We start from the raw sequence: 17,429 nt of genomic DNA on the forward strand, positions 1-17,429 counted from the left end.
TCTAAGAATGGACTAATTCAAGGTGAACTCTGTGTGTTTTTTCAGAAAATCCTATGAAAACAAGATGAGAATCTTTTGAATTCAATGACTTCAAAAACATTAATTTATTCTTGGAATGTGATTTCATGCTTGTCATAGGTGTATCAGATATGAGTGAGTTTACTTCGATGTTGCCATGCAGGCACCTCTATGGAAAAACAAATTTTGCCATGTGTCACTTGTCCTTTATTGCATGTCTTAAATATGTCATTCTTTTAAGCCTCAGAGATAAATAGGAGAAAGAGAAACAAGAAAGTCACAATGGGACACAACATGTCCCATTGCTTAATAACATCTGGTCATGGGTGAGTCTAATGATCAGTAATGGATGAAGAATATTTAAATTTACTATAGCACACAAATGACCACGTAAATTGCCTTTCCCTATAGCAGGGAGAATGGTTCTTCAGAGAAGATTTTATTAGTGATAAGAATAAAGGGGCAAAATGTGGGGAAGCATGTGTCTAAGGAATGTAAATTTGTTGATTTTGTTAAATATTGTTGAATAGGTACTCAGTATGATGGACATTGCATAGGAGAAGATAAAGATGCACACAAGGATCAAGATGGTTTTTGTGGCTCTTTCTTCAGGAAAGACTTTGTGAGAATGCTGAGAAAAGTGTCTATATTAGATCTGACTCTTGTGCCTATAGAGAATGTTTCCCATGAAGACATTGGCCCAAACCATGAGACTCGAACACAGAACATCAATGAAACAAAGGAATGAAAGATTTATCAGAGTTATGATTTTTCCAAAAGCTAATGTTGAACACTTCCTCACCTTGATTTTCTTAGTTAAATTTTTGTTTTTTGAGAACCAATTACTTGTATAACTATCCTTATGTTTAGAAGAAGATGCACAAACCAGTTTAGAGAACAGAACCTAAATATGTACTGGGAGGCTTAGTGTGAAAACTTCATCTAACTGAGTGTCTGTAGCTGATTGTGATTGCTTGGATGGAACTCAAGAGGCAGGTGCTGTGCAGGGAAACACCCTGGGACTCTTGATTTCTGTAGAGAGTATGTTTCCATAAGAGATCATCCCAAAGACACTGCAACTCCAGCTCTTCCATTATGTGAGGTGTTATTCTTGAGATAATGACCAAGAAATTGGCTAAAGTCAGATGTTTTAAAATCTGGTCTTTAGGTGCCCATCTTTTCCTAGTGAATATGGAAAATGTGGCCAAGATTCAGGAAGAAAAAAAACTGCATGCTCTCTTATATTTTCATGTCTTAACTTTATTATATGTTTATGCTGTTGTGGATATAGGGCTTAACATTAGAGAGATAATCTCAAGAAAGTGAAAAGAGGTACTGAAGAAGTGGGTTGGGCCAATAAAACACACAAGTAAAGTCAGAGCTGAAGAGCAGCTGTTGGAGATAGACCAGTGCAAGGGGGAGTGCAGAGATGGAGAGGAGAATCATCAATAATTAACTACAGTTTATAAAAACAAATGAAGCAGCGTGCATTGCTTAGTACATGAAGGAGGATTGCTCTGCTGCATTATCACCAGAGTGCTACAGGTAGCAGGTACAAATGACACAGGCTCATAGCAATTGATGGTAAATATATCTCTCACAGTGATGAACTAGTCTTCTTCCTGTGGGTGAAAAAACATAGATTATAGTACAGATTAGTATGGTGTGGTGTGGTGGTAGTTGGGGTGGTGGTGGTGATGTGGGTAATTGTATGTGTGTAGTAGTCTGAGGATATAATAGTAGTAGAAGTTCCTGATGGATTTTCTTTCCAGAGTGTCTAAACATTGTGTTATTGCAATGACAATAGCGATGCCTAACTATAATACTGCATCCTCAAAAATGGGGATGCAAATGTTCACTTGCACTTACTATTGGTGTGTCTCCCACATGACAATCAACCACATACATATGTGTGAGCCTAGGTACCAATTTTACTGAAAAAGAAGTCAATAAGTCTAAAAGTCCATTTTATCTCAAGGTTTATAATCCAACAAGATACAATATCATAATATAAAATACGATGGGTTAATATTGTGGGAGTGAAAAATGTTTGTAGATCCATACCAGTCTTCACAGATTCTCTAGTGCTTTTCCTAAATTATTTTCCAATAGATTCTTCTAAGTCTTCTGAATGAATTGAGTGTAGTAATGTAAACAAAGACTTAATCCATCCTGTAATTCAGCTATTTAAAGAAACATATTGAATAGATATGGGGAGAGTGGGAACCCTTGTCCTGTCCCCAATTCTAGTGGGATTGCTTCAAGTATCTTTCCATTTAATTTCATATTGCCTTTTGGTTTGCTGCATATTGCTTTTGTTATGTTTAGGTATGGGCCTTGCATTCCTGATCTCTTCAAAACTTTTAACATGAGGGGGTGTTGAATTTTGTCAAATGCTTTTTCTGCATCTCAGATGATGAGCATCTGACTTTTTTATTTGAGTTTGTTTATATAGTGGATTACCTTAAGAGATTTTCATATATTGGACCAACCTTGGGATGAATCCTAGTTGATCGTGGAGAGGTTTTGATGTGCTCTTGGATTTAGTTTGCAAGAATTTTATTGAGAATTTTGGCATTGATATTCATATGTAGGATAGGTCTGAAGTTCTCTTTTTGGTTGAGTCCTTATGTGGTTTAGGTATCAGAGTAATTGTGGCTTCTTAGAATGACTTAGATAATGTTCCTTCTGTTTCTATTTTATGGAATAGTTTGAGTAATATTGGTATTAAGTCTTCCTTGAAGGTCTGGTAGAACTGTGAACTAAATCCATGTGGCCCAAGGCTTTTTTTTTTTGGTTAGGAGTTTTTTTTTTGTTTGTTTGTTTGTTTTGTTTTTTTTGTTTTGTTTTGTTTTGTGTTTTTTTTCGTGACTTCTATTTCCCTTTGGAATATGGGCCTGTTGAGATAATTTACCTGCTCTTGATTTAACTTTGTTATGTGGTATCTGTCTAGGAAACCATCCATTTCATGTAGATTTTAAAGTTTTGTTGAGTATAGCCTTTTGTAGTAGGATCTGATGATTTTTTATAATGTCCTCAGATTCTGTCGTTATGTCTCCCTTTTCATTTCTGATTTTGTTAATTTGGATACTCTGTGCCCTCTTGTTAGTCTGATTAAGGCTTTATCTATCTTGTTGATTTTCTCAAAGAAACAGCTCCTTTTCTTTTTGATGATTCATTGTATAGTTCTATTTTTTCTACTTGGTTGATTTCATCCCTAGTTTGATTATTACCTGCCACCTACTGATCTCAGGTGAGTTTCCTTATTTTTGTTCTACTGCTCTCAGGTGTGCTGTTAAGTTGCTAGTGTAAGATCTCTCCAGTTTCTTTACCAGTGCATTTAGTGTTATGAATTTTCCTCTTAGCACTGCTTTTATTGTGTTTCATGACACAATATGATGTATCAATATTTTCATTAAATTCCAGGAAGTTTTTAATTTCTATTTTTATTTCTTCCCTGACCAAGTTATTATTGAATAGAGAGTTGTTCAATTTCCACATGTATATGGGCTTTCTGTTGGTTTTGCTATTATTGAAGACCAGTCTTAGGCCCTGGTGGACTGATAGGATGCATGGGATTATTTCAGTCTTCTTGCATCTGTTTAGGGTTGTTTTGTTACCAATAATATGATCTATTTTTGATACGGTACCATGAGGTGCTAAGAAGAAGGTGTATTCTTTTGTTTTAGTGTGTAATATTCTTTAGATATCTGTTAAATCCATTTGATTCATAACCTCTATTAGTTTCACTGTTTCTGTTTAGTTTCTGTTTCCATGAGCTGCCCATTTGTGAGAGTGGGGTACTGATGTCTCCTACTATTATTGTGTGGGGTTCAATGTGTTTTGAGCTTTAGTAGAATTTCTTTTATGAATGTGGGTACCCTTGCATTTGGGGCATAGATGTTCAGAGCTGAGACTTTCTTTTGGTGGATTTTCCCTTTGATCAATATTAAGGTCCTTTCTCAGCACAATTGAAACTTTGGTTGAAATTCTATTTTATTGGATATTGGGATGGCTACTCCAGCTTGTTTCTTAGGACCATTTGCTTGGAAGACCTTTTTCCATTTTTCTTTCTGGCAAACAGGTTGATTAATGAAATAGAATTGAAGGTGCAGAAATAAAAACCATACACTTATGTACAATTGTTCTTTGACAAAGAAGCCAAGAATATAAAATGGGAAAAAAGAAAACTTCTTCCATAAATGGTGCTTCAGAGATAAATAGCAGAAAGAGAAATAAGAAAATCAGGTATTATAGAATAATTATGCACACCCAGGCTAATCAAACAGCCGTCACTCACAAATGCAATCAATACAGCTGTTGTCCAGGGCTAAGGTTAGGAGAAATGGGAATAACATTTTTACAAAGAGTTGACTCTGGAATTCTGAGATGTCTTCATCTAAGACTGCTGTGGGCAGTCCTTAATTTCTGTTGACAGATTCCCTGGAGAGATGTGTCTCTTGCTTTTTAGTGTCCCAGAGAAGATCCCTGTATTGTATCCTGTCCCTAGCAGGGTTAAACTCAGGTTGTTATTCTTGGAGACAATTACCTTTACATGTTGAGCCATTTCCGTGTTGCCAGTTTCTTTCTTGCTTTTGCTTATAAACCGAAAGCACCAATGAGACCCACATTAGGTTCTAATTATGCACGTAATAGCTGTTAATTAAAACTACTCCAAATTCACTTTTGAGAGTCAGAGCATCACTTCCTGTCTTTCTTGTCTAGGAACAAATATCAGCCAGAACAGTTCATTCCAACCCGAGAAGTTCATCTTCTCACTTCTAGGTATGCATCATGAAAATTTCTTAGGAGTGATAAATAAACACATATGGGAATTAAATCCCTCAAGGTGGCAAGATACAAAGTCAAGATTATTTCTACTTCCTAGAACTCAGTGCCCTTGTATACCCAATCAATTTCACAAGGTGTTCTTTAGCCATTTGATATGATGTTTTTCTCTATATCTCCTGACCTGGCTTGACACTACTAACTCTCATTGCTATCAGAAATTTGAACATGGTGTAAGTGTTTCTCTGAGATGATTTTTAATTCCTATGCAGACACTGTCACCGCACTAAGGGATAAAATGATAATCACTTTCCTCAAGGATGACCTCATGGTGTGACAAGTCTTTATCTCAGGAATGAAATGTTCTCCTGTGAATATGATCTGAGTATGACCAAAGTGGCTACTGCCTCACAGAATATGGCTTGGTAAGTTGACTCCTTTTTCATAGATCTCTTTCTCTCGATTGTCTTAAGGAGTATAGGGTAGATATGCAGAATTTTGAGGCAGGTTTTAGTAATATTGTCCTGAGTTGACCAGAACTCATGGGATGACATGGTCCAATAATTTCAGTGTACATCTTTGCAGGCCTGGCTTGGAAACTTACACATATGGTCCATGCTGTGCTCAGTTAGCTCTGTGAACATTCCTCTGAGTGTTTTCAATATGACCCACAGAACCATACACCCTCGCTTTCCTACTGGCCCTTTGTAGCAGGATAAATATCATTAATCCATTATTTCATTGTCACAAATCCTTCTAAGATCATGTGATGAAGGTAAATACACATTATTATAAAAGAAAAGTGTCATCCCAAATTGACTAAGATGATTTTAGGATTCTGGTTAGGAAGAGTTATAGTATATAGATACGTTACCAGTGGCTTCATCATGGGACCATACTGACAGTGCCTTGATAGCCCTTAATGCACTGTACCAGTCTCAAGACTATTAGGGCTTCCCCCATCCTATCTTTATTTTTTTATTGGATATTTTATGTGTTTACATTTCATATATTATCTGCTTTACCAGTTTCTCCTCCAGAAACCCCCATCTCATCCCCTCTACCCCTGCCTTTTTGAAGGTTCTCCATCTCCCACCCACTCACTCCCACTTCACTACCTTAGCATTCCTCTAGACTAGGGAATTGATCCTTCTAAAATGCCCAACAAATGGGAGGGAGGACCTGTAGAGACCACATCCAGAAATTAGGCAAGGCCTCTGGTTGGGGGAAGTGCCCACTCACTCATGTCCAAATATTAGCTCCTGTCTAAAAGAAATACAGGTACAAAGTGAGGAGCAGAGAGTGAAGGAATGGGCACCTAGAGATCCATCCCATATACAGCAACAAACCCAGACACTGTTGTGGATAGCTAGAGCCTGAGAGCTTGCTCAGTGTCTCCTGAGAGGCTCTGCCAGAGCCTGAGAAATACAGAGGTGGATGCTCACAGCCAACCATTGGACAGAGCACGGGGACCACAATGGAGGTATTTTAGAAAGGACTGAAGGAGCTGAAGGGGTGTGCAACCCCATAGGAATAACAACAATCTCAAACAACCAGACCTACTTGAGCACCCAGGGGGTAAATTTTCCATCCTATCTTGAGGCTGTGAAAACATACTTTTTCTGACCACACATTTGAAATCCATTTTCCTGTCCAAATTCTAGAAAACATGTCTAGCTTATTCCTTACTCATTTCTCCACTGGTAACCCTTTAATACAGAAAAAGAGGAAATTGTTTGTGTTTGCATGAATGACTTCTGTTATTAAAAGATATAAGTTATCTGGGATCCTAGCAGGTCAAAGGGTCACATATTGTCATTGGTTCAGTGTATGCCTCTAGTGTCCACAGTTCATTGCTGAACATATAATGAGTATATTTACTCACAGATGTATGAATATCTTCCATTGCCTCTAACACTGCAAATTAATCTGCCTATTTTAATTATGCAAAGATTTATTTTTGCAGTGCTAACAATTGGACCTGGAGACTTGTGAATTTTGGGCAAGCAATCTACTGACCTTCTCACCTTGGCCATAGTGAGAATTAATACATTTGTTTGAAATATTTCAGTTTTTTATCATATCCTTCTCTTAAACTACCAGTATTTGATCTAGACTTTAATATTTCCAAAACTTCCACCTAGTTACATAACTTCTTGTGATGTAATAGCATTAATTTTGAACAAATGAAATTTTGTTTCAAAATGGTCAATTATTGTTTCAGTGGAACTTAATCAACCAAATAGTACACATGGAGCAACGCATGGCTCCAGTCACATATGTAGCACAGGATGGCCTTGTCAGGCATTGGTGGGAGGAGAAGCCCTCAGTCCTATAAAGGCTTATGCCCCAGTGAAGGGGAATGCCAGGGAGGGGATAGTGTAGGGAGTTGGTGTCTGGTTAAGTGTCTTAGTCAGGGTTTCTATTCTTGAACAAAACATCAAGACCAAAGAATCAAGTTGGGGAAGAAAGGGTTTATTCACCTTATACTTCCACATTCTGTTCATCTCCAAAGGAATACAGGACTGGAACTCAAGCAAGTCAGGAAGCAGGACCTGTTGCAGAGGCCATGGAGGGATGTGTCTTACTGGCTTCCTTCCCTGGCTTGCTTGGCTTGCTCTCTTATAGAACCCAAGACTACCAGCTCTGGGACAGCTCCATCCATAATGGGCTGGGTCCTCCCCACTTGATCACTAGTTGAGAAAATGCCTTAAAGCTGGGTCTCATGAAGGCACTTTCTAAACTGAGGCTCCTTTCTCTGTGATAACTTCTGTTTGTGTCCAGTCGACACATAAAACCAGCCAGTACAGTAAGGGACCACCCTCATGGAGGAATGAGGTGGGGTGTTGTGATAGGGAGTTTTTGGAGGGGAAACCAGAAAGGGGAATAATATGTGAACTGTAGATAAAGAAAATATCCAATAAAAATAAAATAAATCTAAAAAGAAAAATAACCATTATATTTCTGTGATTTTTTTCTATTTCTTATTTGGGCTGGCATTGCTGGGTTTGAGGCAGGTTCTCACAATCTATCCCTGACTCGCCTGATATTCCTTGTGTAGATCAGGTGAACCTTGCACTGGCAGATATCTCCTGCTTCTGATTCAAGAATTCTAGAGGTGGATTCCATCCATCTGGCTACATTTTCTATTTTAATTCCACAATACTTCAAATAATGTAACTTGAATAACCTATATAAGTCCTGCAATTTTGTCTAATAGGTTAACAGAAATATGAATTTAATATATAAAGTGAACCCTAAAAACTTGGTGGAGATAGAGCTCTGCTTCCAAGAGAGATCTTGATTTCCCATTATTTGTCTTTTATTCTTCCTTCAAGGCCAGTTTCTTGACTTCGCTTTTATTATACAGTGTTTGTCTCCTTTTGTGTGTGTGTGTGTGTGTGTGTGTGTGTGTGTGTGTGTGATAATGAGTATTGAACTCTGGGTCTTGTGCATTCTAAACAAGTGCTTGATTACTAATGAGTTATTCTAAACACAAGTTTTGGTATTATATTTGTTTAAGAAAATACAGTTTTATCCTATATATCTTTACCAGATTATTTCTTCTATTCTCATTTGTGTATGTGTTGTGTTCACATGTGTGAATACACATACATATTTGTACAATTGAGTGTAGTGCCCAGGGAGTCCAAAAGAGACAAACACGTGGAGCTGAAGTTGCTGGAAGCTGTGAACTTGACAAGGTGCGTGCTTAGAACTAAATTTGGATTTTCTAAAAATGTCTGAGATGATCTTAAGCAACAAGTCATCTCTCCACTCTCTAACTATATTTATAACATACCTGTTTATTTGCACATATGCAATGTTTTCATTTGGAAGGCATTTGTATCATTTTAGTTTGTTCTCCTACCACATACTTCCAAAGGATCCAACCCAGGTGATAAAGCCTGGTGCCAGCTTTATCCGCTAAGCCATAATCTTCTAAGCACATACAAGAAGGAAGATACCTTTGGGGTAGCTTGGCTCCATACTGTCTTCTCTACATTGCTTACTGAATTTCACAAGACTGTTTCTGAAACTGATGATTTACTTAAACATTTTAAAGGAAAAAGATGAAAAATTGATCTGTGCCAAATGTGATTTTTCTGTTTGTAAAAACTAGTGTTTCCTCAAAGGAACATGGTAAACTGCACTTCATTATCAGGTACAGAACTGTACAGCACTTGGTCAGAGCAAGACCAATGCTCTGAAGATTGTAGCTTTGAGTGTGTGCCTACCGAAAATGGTGCTCAAAGTCCAAAAATGGTCTTCATAAATCTGCAAAGCTTCTGTAAGGCAAAGGACAATGTCATTAATATGAAAGTATCCACCAGACTGGGAAAATAGCTTTACCAATCCTACATTTGATAGAGAGATAATATCCAATATATAAAAGAACTCAAGAAGATAAAGTCCAGAGAGCCAAATAACACTATTAAACATGGGGTACAGAGCTAATCAAAGAATTTCCTGCGGAGGAATATCGAATGGCTGAGAAGTTCCTAAAGAACTGTTCAACATCATTAGTCATAAGGGAAATTCAAATCAAAACAACCATGACATTACACCTCACAGCAGTCAGAATGGCTAAGGACAAAAAATCAGGTGACAAAAATGCTGGTGAGGAGTGGAGAAATACAAACATTTCTCCATTATTGGTGGGACTGCAGGCTGGTACTACCACTCTGGATATCCATTTGGAAGTTCCTCAGAAAATTGGACATTGTACTACCTGAGGACTCAACTATATCACTCCTGGGCATATACCCAAAAGATGCTCCAACATACAACAAAGACACATGCTCCACTATGTTCGTAGCAGCTTTATTTATAATAGCTAGAAGCTGGAAAGAACCCAGATGCCCTTCGAAAGAGGAATGGATACAGAAAATGTGGTACATCTACACAATGGAGCACTACTCAGCTATCAAAAGCAATGACTTCATGAAATTCACAGGTAAATGAGTGGAACTAGAAAATGTCATCCTGAGTGAGGTAACCTAATCACACACAAAAAAAACCACTTATGGTATGCATTCACTGATAAGTTGATATTAGCTCAAAGGCTTGAATTACCCAAGATACAATGTACAAACCACATGAAACTCAAGATGGTCTATCAAAGTGCATATCCTGAAGTTCTTCTTAATGGATGGAACAAAAATATTCCCAGGTGGAGATATGGAGACAAAGTTTTTGTAGAGTCTGAAGGCATGGCCATTCAGAGCCTGCCCCACTTGGGGATCCAGCCCATATAAAAACAGCCACAAAACAATGAAAGTGATGAAGCCAAGATGTGCATGCTGATAGGAGCCTGATATAGCTGTCACCTGAGAGGATCTGCTTGCCACAAACCATTGAGCTAAGATTGGATCCCAGTTGGAGTAATTAGAGATAGGACTGAAGGAGCTGCAGGGACTTGCAACTCCATAAGAACAAAAGTACCAACCATCCAGAGGTTCTAGAGACTAAACCACTACCCAAAGACTACACATGGACAGACCCGTGGCTTCAGCTGCATATTAGCAGAAGATGGCCTTGTTGGGCACCAATGGGAGGAGAAACACTTCTTCCTGCCAAGGCTAGACCCCCAAGTGTAGAGGAATGTCAAGGTGGGGAAAAGGGTACTGTGGGGGTGGTTGGGGAGTAGGAACACCCTTATATAAGAAGGGGGAGAGGGATGGAATAGGATGCTTATGGATGGGAAAACAGGAAAGGGAATAACATTTAAAATGTATATAAAAATATCCAATGAAATATAAATTAAATAAAGAAAATAAAAATAAATAGAAGAAAAATAAACAAAAACAAACAAACAAACAAAGAAAAACAAAAAACCAATATCCCTTTATAAATCTAACTCTACAGAATGTGCTAGCAGGAAATTTCTCAGCTGTGGAGATTCAATACAACCACGAAAACACATGGAATAAATAATCTCGGATCAGAAAAATCACGAAAATGGAAGTGTATACATATCACTCCCACTATTATCCAGAAGAATAAGAAAATATCAAGAATCAAAAAATCATTACTCATTGATATCTTTGAATCATCTCTCTTAATCCATCAATAAAAAGACACAGGGTGACAGAATGGAAGCAACATTGAACCTATCCTTTTGTTGCCTCCAAGAATCACAGGTTGGCATGAAAGGTACACATTACCACAGGGCAAAAGATTGAAAAAGATATTGCAAATAAATGGACACAAAGAACAAGCTGGTGTAGCCATTGCAAGATCTAAGAAATTAGATGCAAATCAAAAGTAATCAGAAGAAATGGAGAAGTGATCACTGCCTCAGGTACCTATGTTATCCTTGGAAAGTGAGGCCTTAAAAATGAAGTGGTCTGAAGTCTCATGCAATAGGCTATTTTATTCAGAGCATCAGGCAGTTTATTCTCTGAGGCTTAAGGAGGATCACCTGAGTAAGATCTTCAATGACAACAAGGTACAGGAGGCAAAAGAAGTATGTAACAACATTTGAATGAAGCTCCTGCCCATCTCATATACCTTAGAAGAGCATGAAATGATATTCCAAGAACAAATCCATATGGTCAAGGAAATTTAGGCCAAAATACACTTGTGTGGTTTTCTTGGAGTTTTTCCCAAGCACTCAATAATTTTCTTGCACACCTCCAAATTTTGACTATTTTCTGACATGCCACCACTTTTTATTTTTAATACTTTTGATTTAATATGTTATATATAAATTTATTTGTGATTTTTTTGCATAAATAAATTATAATATTAGAAGGAACCAAATTATAACATTAGATCCATGAAAGAATTGTGTGTAGTACTGACACCAAAAAGAGATCAAAACTTCATCTGGTATTGTTAGGTGCATGATTACTTCAATGAGAATAATCTAAATAATATCATGAGAATAGATTTATATGTTTTTTAGTTCTTGTGTCTGGTAAAATAGCCTCATTTTTGCCTTCTATAGGAATATAAATGGGAAGGTGTTTCTACATCTAGAAAAATGAAATGAAGTCTATTCATAACATAGATGTCTATTAAGTTCCCAAGGTCCATCCAAAGTCAAAGTGTTATTTGTTATGTAACTTCTTGCTCAATGCACATAGCCTAATTTACCTCCAGGTGGGCAGATTTGACTTCTGATGATATGGCCTATACCTCCTTTTGCTGTTTAGCTGAAAGTTTCCTCTCTTTATAGTGAAGTTCACTGTCTCCTTGCCTGTAAAGATGTCCTCAATGGCTGAAGGCCTAAGCCAAAGCCATAATGTTTTATCAGGCTCTTCTGCAATGGCAGATGCATATCCCTCCTCCATTTCCCTCTAGAGAACTACAAATAGAGCAGGTTAATGTTTCTTTTTGGAAATAGTTCTACAACTTAAGTGGAATATGAAACTGTGTTTAAGGGTGTATGAATCAAGCATTATAGATGAATAAAAACAGACTGTTACACCTGTTGAACTGAATAAAAATAAGAATTAATAGATTAATGAATATCAGGAACATGGATACCCATTATTAGAGTAACTGTTAATAAAATAAGTGTCTGCATGTGAAATGTAAGAAAGTTGGAGAATTATCATTAGGAATTCAATGTATATGAGAAAATCTGTGAGATCACCAGCTGGATTCTAATCTTCTCTCCTTCACTTTAATCTGCAAATGAAATTTGAATATCCACTGAGTTGTGTAAGACTTTAAAAAACTGATCATTTGTTTAAATTAGAACGATATATCAAGGTTTAAAATCATGTAAATGTCATCTGGCCCTTCTCTGTGTTACTAATTGAACAAGATGAATAAGGTAAGAAGTTAGTACTTTATGATGCTTATGATGTAAGTGAATCCATTCCATGGGTTTATTCCCTTGTGCTATAATACATGAGGGAGACAATTTATTGAGGAAAATAAGTAATTTTAAACACAGTGAGGGACCTAAATGATACACAGATGACTGTTATATTTTGGACTCAAATAGCTATACTTCTTCCTTTGGGATAATGAGCCTCTTGAGATCATGTGCAAGAACTGAACAATTTCTCTCTCCTCCTAGAATTTTACATAAATAGGTTGGTTCATATAAACATGTGTATTCTGTCGAGGTTAGACTGGAAATACCAAATAATGCTCATGATTCTGGGAGTACTTAGTAAACTAATTCCCACTCTCTGATTTACCCTTCCATAGATTGTAAAGTTTGCTTTTGCATAAGTTTCTAAAATCCACATGAGAAAATAGAGAAAATACAAGGTTAGGTTGATTTTCATGTTACTCTGTACATACTTCAAGGTCAGGTTCAGGCTATGGAGGATACTTATCTAAAGATAATTCTAGTATATATGCTGAAGCTGTCCTCACTGTTGGCATAGTTGTCCAAATTATTGCTCAAGGGACCCAAAATTGAGCAGGGATCTTTTCTATCTGCTTTTGTTGTCTGTTCAATAATTTTATAGATTCTATTTCATGCTTTATCCAACTGTTCTTCTGGAATTGAAGGATTTAACAGAAAACATTGTGCAAGCAATCTAAAAGTTCTGGTTTTGATATTAATGCTCTTCCTTCCTTTAAAAATGATGATCAAGTGGTTTCTGCTTTCACCCTGAACTGAACTGAACTGAACTGAACTGAACTGAACTGAACTTAACTGAACTGAACTGAAGCAATCCCATGGCTCCCTACACCAAAATCCTATGGGGGAGAGAGCTAGACCCTCAGAGTACAGATAATCCTGAGACTTCAGAGGAGACAACTACTTTTTGTCCACATTCCTGATCCAAGAGGATACTGCCTAGTCCCATCTGTGCCCTCTGGATACAGGGAATTAGGAACAATCAGGGGCAGGACCATTCTGGCTTCTGCTTGAGCCAGAGCCTGATATCCAGCTGACAAGAGTGCGTACAAACCTGAGAGCAGAAGTAAGACCAACTTTTCAGCTTCAAGAGACCTGCATGGAGGCTTCAGTTCATACAAACCCAGGAGCAGCTCTTTGTTCCTAGATATGGCTGAAAGAAATCAGGTCTACAGGAGTCCTGACACAGAGGATTACGGCAGGTTCAAGCCACTGTCAGAGACAACACCTGAGACAACCTGATGGCAAGAGGCAAGCACAGGAACCTAAGCAACAGAAAACAGTAATACCTGACACCATCAGAGCCCAGTTCTCCCACCAAATAAGTAAATACTGGATATACAAATACACAGAAATACCAAGATTTGAATTTAACAACACATGTTATGATGATGATAAAGGACTTTAAGGAGGACTTATTTCCCTTATGGAAATACAGGACAACACATGTAAACAAGTAGAAGCCCTTAAAGAAGAAACACAAAAATCCCTTAAAGAATCATAGGAAAACAAAAGCAAACAGTTGAAGGAATTGAAAAAAAAAATCCAGAATTTAAATATCGAAGTAGACACAATAAAGAAAGCCCAAGGGGAGACAATCCTGGAGATAGAAAACTTAGGAAAATGATCAGGAGTCATAGATGCAAGCATCAACAACAGAATACAAGAGAGAGAAGAGAGAATCTCAGGGGCAGGAGATACCATAGAAAGCATTGAAACAACTGTCACAAATAATATAAAATGCCAAATGCTCCTTACCCAAAATATCCAGGAAATCCACAACACAATGAGAGGAAATAATATTGAAAGCAGTAAGAGATAAAGGTCAAGTAATATATAAAACAGACCTATCAGAACCACACTAGACTTCTGCAAAGCCTCTGTAAGGCAAAGGGCATTGTCATTAGGACAAAATGGCAACCAACAGATTGGGAAAAGTTCTTTACCAATCCTCCATCTCATAGAAGACTAATATCCAAAATACACAAAGAGCTCAAGAAGTTTGTCTCAGGAGAGCCAAATAACCCTATTAAAAAATAGCATACGGATCTAAACAAATAATTCTCAGCTGAGGAATATCGAATGTCTGAGAAATACCTAAAGAAATGTTAACATTGTTAGTGATCATTGCATCATTTGCAAATCAAAACAACGCTGAGATTCCACCTCACACCAATTAGATGGGCTAAGATCAAAAGCTCAGGTGACAAGAGATGTTGGTGAGGATGTGGAGAAAGAGCAACACTCCTCCATTGTTGGTGGTATTGCATACTGGTACAAATACTTTGGAAATCAGTCTGGATGTTCCTCAGAAAATTGGACATTGCCCTATTTTAGGGCCCAGGTAGTCCTCTCCTGAGCATAATCCCAAAAGATGCTCTGTAGAGAGCCGCAATAACATTCGCCACCACAAGATTGCGCTGGCTTCCACTGCGCCCCATGTGGAAAGCCAGGATAGCTTTCGCCATTACAAGATGGCGCTGGCCTCCGCCGCGCCAGCCGACTTCCTTTCAGGAAACTAGCTGTGTGCGCATGTGCAAGAGTGTGTTCGCGCCAAGTCTTTGCCCACCCCGGGGCGTGCCAGTGAGATCATGGGTAAGCGACCAATCAGGTGTGGACACGCCGTGCTAGGGTTTTATGAGCAGCGTCTTTCTGGGCCCCGGTCTCTCCTCTTCAAGATGCAATAAATGCTTTGCTGCAGAAGGATCCTGGTGTCCTCGCGTCGTTCTTGCTGGCGAGATGATAGCGCGGGATATTTGGTGCCGAAACCCGGAACAAACGCCTCACCATCGCCGGCGCCGAGGAGAGCCTCCGCTCGCGGAGAGGATTCAGAACTGCAGGATGAAAGGTAAGCTCTGAGAGGCATGTTTGGTCTTGATCTCTCTCATCTCTCTCCCCCATTAGAAGATGCGGTGGAAGCTTTTGTTATCGTTTTGGCAGCGCTCATTCTTTCTCTTTTGGTTTTTGATTTTGCGGCTGCCGCTAGGCACAGTCAGAAGTCGTGCCTAGAGGATGGGAAATGCCGCCCAACAGTGATAGCAGGACAGGGAACGCTAGGGGAGTTACAGGACAGCATGTCAGAAACAGAGCAGGATGAAAGATTAAAGAGCTCAAAGAGAAAAGGTGCACATAAGAAAAAAGGCCCTTCCAAGGACTTTAGATCCGAGGAAGTGAGAGATAAGGGAAAGGACGCCCTGGGAGAGAAACAGGGAGGAGATAAAAGGAACACAGTATTTTGGGAGAAAAATTTTGTCTTTGTGCTTGTAAAAGGTGTGATTAGGCTCTGGAAACTTCACAGAGTCATACTGATCAGACTTGATAGAGGTAGACCGCCTGAAAATTTATTCAGGAGAATCAAACAAAAGGACATCTCAATGCCCATGCACAGCTTGATGGAGTTAATGTAATTGGGTTGTGAGTGGAAATATTCAGCACTGTGTTTCACTTCCATACCATTTCTGAATGTCAGTCGTGCTGCTCAGATATCCCGTAATATATCTCAGTATCTTACAGGAATTTGGTTTCAACACATTGATGGACTTGTCCAGGAATTGAGACAATCCATTGTCCATATCAACTCCACTCGAGTGGATGGTCACCGTGGAAGTGGTGGGAAAGGGGAAATCCTACCTCTCTGCTGACTCCTATTGGGATCTGGGTCCCTTTGGTGGGACACCATCTGGTTTTTTCCCTCTTTGTCTATTGTCTGTCTTTGGTGCACCAAGCTGTCCCTGTATTTCAGTTTATGTCTGTGGTTTTTGTTTCTTGTTGCTTAAATGTTTTATGTTTCATGTTCAAAAGAAAAAATGGTAAAAACTTTATCTGTCAATCGTTCACACCTTGATTTGGTTTTAACTCGTTTCAAAAAAGGAACAAATGAATAAAAAGCAGTTTCAATCAGTCCTTGGAGCCCTGTATCTGTAGCCAGGAGTCTAGGTCAGCTGGAGAAGCTGCCCGGGGATGAGCGTCTGCATGAGCTGATTATTATTAGACTTAGCAGGTGACAAGGTGCTTCTCTTAAAATCACAGCTAGAAAAGTCATAATGGTGTTTGGTCTAAATATTAAAGATATGTGTAGCCACTTCAATTTTGTTTCTCATTGGTTTTAAATGTATAAATATGCTCTACTTGCCTTGGTCATAGATTGTTGGCTTTTTAGTTATTGGATGTGGTTAAAAAGGTATAATATTGGTAACAGAAAGTTGACATAAAACTGGTAATTTGGATGGAGTCATTTTAGACAACATGTGACATGAGCCAACCCAGGGAAACAGATCTAAATTGAGATAATATTTTTTATGGAATTCTTATCCTAGAAACCAGGCTTCTAAAAGAATTTAGGACAATGTCTCTTTGTTGAGGTACTGGAGACTACACCATCGTGCAATCATATATAGGAATTGGCAGTCAAACTTTGTACTAGATTGTTGGAGGTCGAGTTTTGCTTTCCAAAGTTGTGGTTTGCCCTGAAGCTATCTGTATTTTGATGCTAATTCCACTGCCCCAAGAACAGCTGCCTAGTCACTACTCAGAACTCAGGTGACCTTGTGGTTGTGCTCTGGTGTTACAAGGAGAACTTAAGGATTTGATTAAGGATTGCCAGTGTTACATTGACTAACTCAAACTTATTTATAATTGAGGAAAAATCAAACAGGTAGAGATTGTTACAGGATTTACAAAGGATTGATGAGGTTTTAGAACTTGTGAGAGCATTACAGCCAGTTTCCTTACTCCAACTGCCATTTCAAGACAGATTTAGAGGATTGATTTTATGCAATTTGTTTACGTCATA

At 38.3% G+C, this 17,429-nt stretch overlaps 1 pseudogene; it reads right to left on the reverse strand.

The window, feature by feature from the left end:
- Positions 1–350: 350 nt before the first annotated feature.
- On the reverse strand, positions 351–12,104 carry LOC116893418 (annotated as a pseudogene).
- Between the last annotated feature and the right edge of the window lie 5,325 nt (positions 12,105–17,429).

This window comes from Rattus rattus, chromosome 2 (assembly GCF_011064425.1).
Source record: "Rattus rattus isolate New Zealand chromosome 2, Rrattus_CSIRO_v1, whole genome shotgun sequence".
Classification (NCBI taxonomy): domain Eukaryota; kingdom Metazoa; phylum Chordata; class Mammalia; order Rodentia; family Muridae; genus Rattus; species Rattus rattus.